This window comes from Gossypium arboreum, chromosome 3 (assembly GCF_025698485.1).
Source record: "Gossypium arboreum isolate Shixiya-1 chromosome 3, ASM2569848v2, whole genome shotgun sequence".
Lineage (NCBI taxonomy): Eukaryota > Viridiplantae > Streptophyta > Magnoliopsida > Malvales > Malvaceae > Gossypium > Gossypium arboreum.
This window is the reverse complement of record NC_069072.1, coordinates 111,209,598-111,215,719: the sequence shown is the minus strand read 5'-3', so window position 1 is coordinate 111,215,719 and position 6,122 is coordinate 111,209,598. Positions and strand designations below refer to the sequence as shown.

The 6,122-nt window shown below is 36.9% G+C and overlaps 1 non-coding gene across 1 annotated transcript; it reads right to left on the bottom strand.

The window, feature by feature from the left end:
- Window positions 1-5,374: 5,374 nt before the first annotated feature.
- On the bottom strand, window positions 5,375-5,481 carry LOC128291294 (small nucleolar RNA R71). Its single transcript, XR_008281070.1, has one exon. It is a non-coding gene; the product is annotated as a small nucleolar RNA R71 (small nucleolar RNA).
- Window positions 5,482-6,122: the final 641 nt, after the last annotated feature.

Sequence of the window (6,122 nt, the reverse complement as noted above, 5' to 3'; positions counted from 1 at the left end):
ATTCTACTTATTTCTAATGCTTATTATCAAAATAATCTTCATTCTTCTCAAAATATTTTCATTTTGTGCATTATTCTATCATTTAATTTTCATTCTTCAGTTATTTATCATACATCTCATGTTGAATCGAGTTGTTAGGAAAGCCTCATTCTATTGTCATACCCATGCCATTACTATGCTCATTCTCATGCTATTACCATGCTAATGTCACGAAATTATGCTATGAAATTGATTATTCTGGTTGAGTTTGGTTAGTATTAGTAGTTTTGGCTGAAATTATTAGTTCAAATTCATGGCTTTTCCCTTTTCAAAATCGTTTACCTACAATTATTCTTTTTTATATTGCAGGTACACCATGTCATCTTCATGTGGTAAAAAGGCTACCGTCTCTGCTTCAAAGAAAAGGATGGGAGCATCATCTTCCTCGGGTCCTACCGCAGAAATTCGTCACCCTTTCCCCCAGTTCCCCATTGGGCCCTAAGAAGAACTTTTCCAAATACTCCGGGTCCGACCTTTAATTGGGGGCCGCTGCATCGACTAGGCTACAGTAGAACAAGTTCAGTTGGCTGATGCAATTCGGGCGCTCCTAACCATCGACCCTTGGACCTTTTCTTCGGGATCATCGAACCAACATATCTTGAGCTCACGATGAAACTATGCTCAACGTTTCATCTTCAGACCGTAATGACAAACTACGATGATCCCGGCACGGTCCAATTTCGCCTAGGCGGATTAGTTCGCTAGCTAAACATCCCAGAATTTGGTACTACACTGGGCTTATATACGGAGGAGTTCAGGGAGGAGAATGACTTACATGCTCTCAACCGCCACATCCATCATTCTCCTTCACGATCCTGGGACGCACTAGTACCACGTTCGACCACCTATGACCCCAGTCCCTCCAAGGCATCAACTCTCCCTCCATCCTTGAGGTACTTACATTCTATTTTATCTCACACCTTAACAGAGCGGAGAGAGAGCACCGGTGTTGTCACCACTCACGACATCTACTACTTACCGCCCTTGCCATTTGCCACTAGATGGAGCGACATCGAAAGAGGGCCATCTTGATTGGCCCTTATGTGACTCGACTGGCGCGACACTTCGGGCTCCTCGACACTGTGGAACAAGAATCATCCTTGACTCTCATTGGCCAGATGTCTTCACAAGGCATCTCAAGCATGCTAAGCATGAGGATGATAAAAAAGCACCGAGGAACCTACCCTTCTCAATATCGTCTCGCCCAATCTACCGAGGGGGAGGCCCCCGAGGACATTACTGATTATGTCTCTCCACATCATGAGGACCCACCGTCTCAGCCACCACCACCCTCTCGTCCAGTTCATGCGGCGGCTTCATACGCTGAGATCTCTAAGCGCCTAACTCGATTCGAGTAGTAGTGTTTTCAACGATTTGATAACATTGATGCTACTCTATAGCAGATTTGTCAGCACTTCCACATCTCATCACCACCACCACCTCGCGAACCATCTGGCGATGATGATGTTTAATTTTATTTTAATTTTAATTTTAATTTTAATTTATGTTTTTATTAATTTCACCTTTAACTTTTAAATGTTATTTCCTTTTTATTACTATTTTAGATTTTATAAACAAATCTCGGTTAATTCTTTATGAGTTATTATTCTTCCTAACATCCCCTAAAAAGTTCCTGGTTTTTTCATAGTTATAAGGAGCTACAAAGCTCACAATTACTTAGGAACTTGAAACTCCATTGGGGAAGGTTCTCCATGACAGCCATGTCCTACTCAACCACGACCATAACCAACTTCAAATATAATATTCTTTTGGCGTAGGAGTTATGGACTAATGAACCTCTATTACCGCTGGAGTATCCTCCTCCACCCTCACGCCGATTATTCTTCAAAACTCCAGTTCAAGAAAATTTCATCACTCAAGAAGTTTCACTTCTCTCCCTTTCTTATATTTATATTTTTTCTACATATCTATCTTTGTACATTGAGGGTAATGTACATCTTAAGTGTGGGGGGGGTATTCATTTCACTATAAAAAAAAACCCCAAATGATTGCCCTGTTCTCTTGAAAAGCTCTCATATCATGTTTAGGATAAATTTTGATTGATTTATGATTTTTATTGATATATCTTAAATCAAAACATAGACATTCATGCATTGATTATTTAAACTTTAAGATATTAGAGAATTAAGCATGATAAGTTGATTTTTAAGAATTTAAAATGTTTCCCCAGGTTTAGGTATTATCTTGAATTGAAATCCACAAGTTTAAACATCAAAAAGCCATAATTTTTTGTGAGATCTTGAGCCCTTAGAGCATCTATTATTTCTTTCATGCTCACTTTCATTATGAGTGCGTCAGTATTGAATTGTTATTCTAGAACTTGCTTGTCAAGACCACACCATTTGATTTGATATGTCAAAATGATAAAGACACTTAGGTTTAACCCACTCACTCCATAAAAGCCTACCTTCACAATTAACCCTTAGTGAACCTCCTTGAGCCTAACAACCCATTCATTGATTTACCCTCAATATTAACCCATAACTCATAACTGTTGAAATCCCCTAATTAATTTGACCCCTATTTTTGTCGAGATTTGAGTTGGAATAATTTCTTAGCTATGTTTTATTCTATTTTGTAATTTGACTTGTTCTTAAAAAATAAAAAAATAAAAAAAAATGTATACATATTAGTAGTAGTGATCTTTTGAGCTGAAGAAGTTAAAATCCATATTCTGAGAAAAAGCTCTGTTATACGCAATTGATGACTAATCATTTTTCTAGTTAGGCAATTTTTCAATTCAATCTCGATTCTAACCGTTTCTTTCAGCTTGTGACCACACCCTCTAACCAAAGTCACGTTACAACCCTTTAAAGACCTTTTCATTGATGTTTCATCTCAATTTATAGTGGTGGAGATTTGATTTTCATGCAAGCCTATGGTAATGACTTTTCATTATTAACTATTGAGTGATTCATTTATTGTCCTTAAACACCTCGAGTGATTTGAATGAATCTTTAGTAAGGATGTGAATCTTTAGTAAGGATGTGAAACTCTGTGACATTTTGAATCAAAGGTAATTACTTAGACGAGGGGAGACACCTATGTTTTCATGATAAAATACTCAACTTGGAATGTTTGAAACTTTGATGTTCTTTCAGTTGAATTTTCAATGTATGATTACCTATGGATTATTTTGAGATATTATCGATAGAAATTATAAGTTAAGAAGAATTTATTTTGATTATGAGTTGAGGATTTTGCTTGAGGACAAGCAAATGCTTAAGTGTATTTGGTATTTGATAAACCGTAATTTATACATAAAACGTTTTTACCCCATGTTTAACACATTTTATGGATGATTTTCATTAGAATTGGCGAATTCAATGCTCCTAATGCTTTAATTTCATGTTTTATACTTAGGAGAGTATAGGAGAGCGAAAGGAACGAGAAAAAGGCCAAAAACAAAGAAAATGGGCCAAAATATGAAATCAACATGGCCTAAACCTCCTCATACGAGTAGACCACATAGCCGTGTCAATTTGGCAGGCTTGAACACGGCCTAAAGTAATCGTACACGGGCGTGTTACACGAGCATGTCCCTGTTGAGCCCAAATTGAGTCCAATTCGGAAAAGGATCATTTTGAGGGCTCTTAGGCATTCCAAAGCCTATAAATACACCCTAGAGGAGGAAGAAAAGGACACACAGAGAGGGAGTAAGAAATTACTCCGGGGAAGCCGATTGATCCATCTCAGAAGCCGGATTCACCATCAAGACTGAAGATCTTTCCTCAATATCCCCTTCAGGAGTTTTGGGTTTTCTTTATGTTTTGTATTCTTTATTATTCTGAGATGTTTTCTTATTTAGTTATGAACTAAATCCCCTAAATACCTAAGGGGAATGAAACCTAAGACGAATCTTGTTATTATTTTCTGAATTATATGATAAATATTTAACTTGTTTTTAATTATGTGTTCTTAATTCTTGTTTTGATATCCCAAGATACTAATTCAAGATAAGCTCTTATTCAGAGGAGGAATAGACCCTGTCTAAGAGTACATTTGTCATAATTAAGTGGAGTTGTTTGCGCACCTAGACATAAGGTGACAAGATTTTGCCGGATTAGGGTGAAACCTAATAAGGGGATCCATAGATCGAGTTAATGCAACCCTATGGTGTTAATTAGAGAAAAGTATCAATTATTCAATCTAGGGATTAGAGGTTATTAGTCTTGAATAGGGATAACAACATAACTTAGGGATCTCCACGAAACAAGTTAAATGAATAAATCGTCCAATTCGGAGCCAGAATAACAAGTAGAGTCTAGGTGGATTTTTTCTTAGGTATTGTCTTAATTCAATCGATTTTCCCAAAAGCAATTCCCCAATTCTATTCTCTGTGAGTTCTTAATTTAGATAATTAGTTAGTTAAAACAAAACCTCTTTATTCTTAGGCTAGATAATAAAAAGATAGTCATTACTAGTACTTTTAGTTCCTTTGGGTTCAACAATCCGGTCTTGCTAAAACTATACTACTATTCGATAGATACACTTGCCTATATCACGATAATAGTTAGTTTCAAGAAAAATTAATTATAAATAATTAAAACCTATCACGAAATCACGCGATCAAGTTTTTGGCGCCGTTGCCGGGGAGCTAAGATATTAGGAACGCTCAATTTTTATTACTTTAACCATTTATATTTTCTTGCAATTTAATTTTTTATTATTTATTAATTTACTTTTTCTTTCTCTTTGCGGGTTTTATAGTTTATGACTAGAAGAAACCCGTCAGGACCACTACTTTTGACAAAGAAATCGATCGCATAGTTCAGAGAAACCAAAGAGAAATAAGGAAGCTTAAAGAAACCAAAGAGAAATAAGGCGAAGCTTAAGATACACCGAGAAAAAGTAAGAGGACGATACTTAACCCCCAACCGAAGAGATGGCTGAAAACTAAGTCAATCAGCTACCTCTTGCAATTACGGTTAATCAAAATCCTGCTCCATGTACTATGTATGATTATGCTAAACCTTCTTCAACAAGAACTGAATCAAGCATAGTTAGACCTGTTGTCACTGCAAATACTTTTGAACTGAAACCTAACACAATTCAAATGATACAACAGTTTGTTCAGTTTGATGGTTTGCAAGATGAAGATCCAAATGCTCCCTTAACAAACTTATTGGAACTATGCGATACATTTAAAATTAATGGTGTTTCTGATGATGCCATTCGTCTTTGGTTATTCCCTTTTTCATTGAGAAACAAAGAAAAACAATGGTTGAACTCGTTACCATGAGGGTCAATCACTACTTGGGAACAAATGACTGAAAAATTTCTATTAAAATATTTTCTGCCTGTTAAAACAGCCAAATTACGTAATGATATCTCTTCGTTTGTGCAGATGGACTTAGAAACTCTTTATGATGCATGGAAGAGATACAAAGACTTACTGAGAAGGTGCCCTCACCATGGGTTACCGCTTTGGCTTCAGGTTCAAACGTTCCATAATGGCCTGAATCCTTTGACTCGACAAATGGTTGACGCAGCTGCTGGCGGAACCATCAATAATAAAACACCTGAAGATGCTCATGAGTTTATAGAGGAGATGTCACTGAATAACTATTAGTGGCAAGTCATGAGGACAAAAGCAATGAAAACAACCGGTGTTTATAATGTCAATTCGGTCACCATGCTCTCTAATCAGGTAGAACTCTTGAATAAGAAAATTGATGGTTTTCTTAGTTCTTCACAGGTTCACCTAGTAATGCAGTGCGAGCAAGTGGAGGTGGACCAAGCAATTCGGAATACCAACCTTATGTCCACAACATGGATAACGAGCAGTTAAATTACATGGGTAATAATCCTCGATCTCAAAACAATCCATATAGTAACACTTACAATGCAGGTTGGAAGACCACCCAAATTTCTCGTGAGGCGGTCAAAGAAATCAAAGACCACCTCTAGGCTACCAACAACCACCCTACCAATAGGAAAAGAAGCCCAACCTTGAAGAGATGCTCTCAAAGTTTATCTCAGTGTCAAAAACCCATTTCCAGAACACCGAAATAGCATTTAAAAATCAACAACCATTGATCCAAGGGCTCGAAACTCAGATA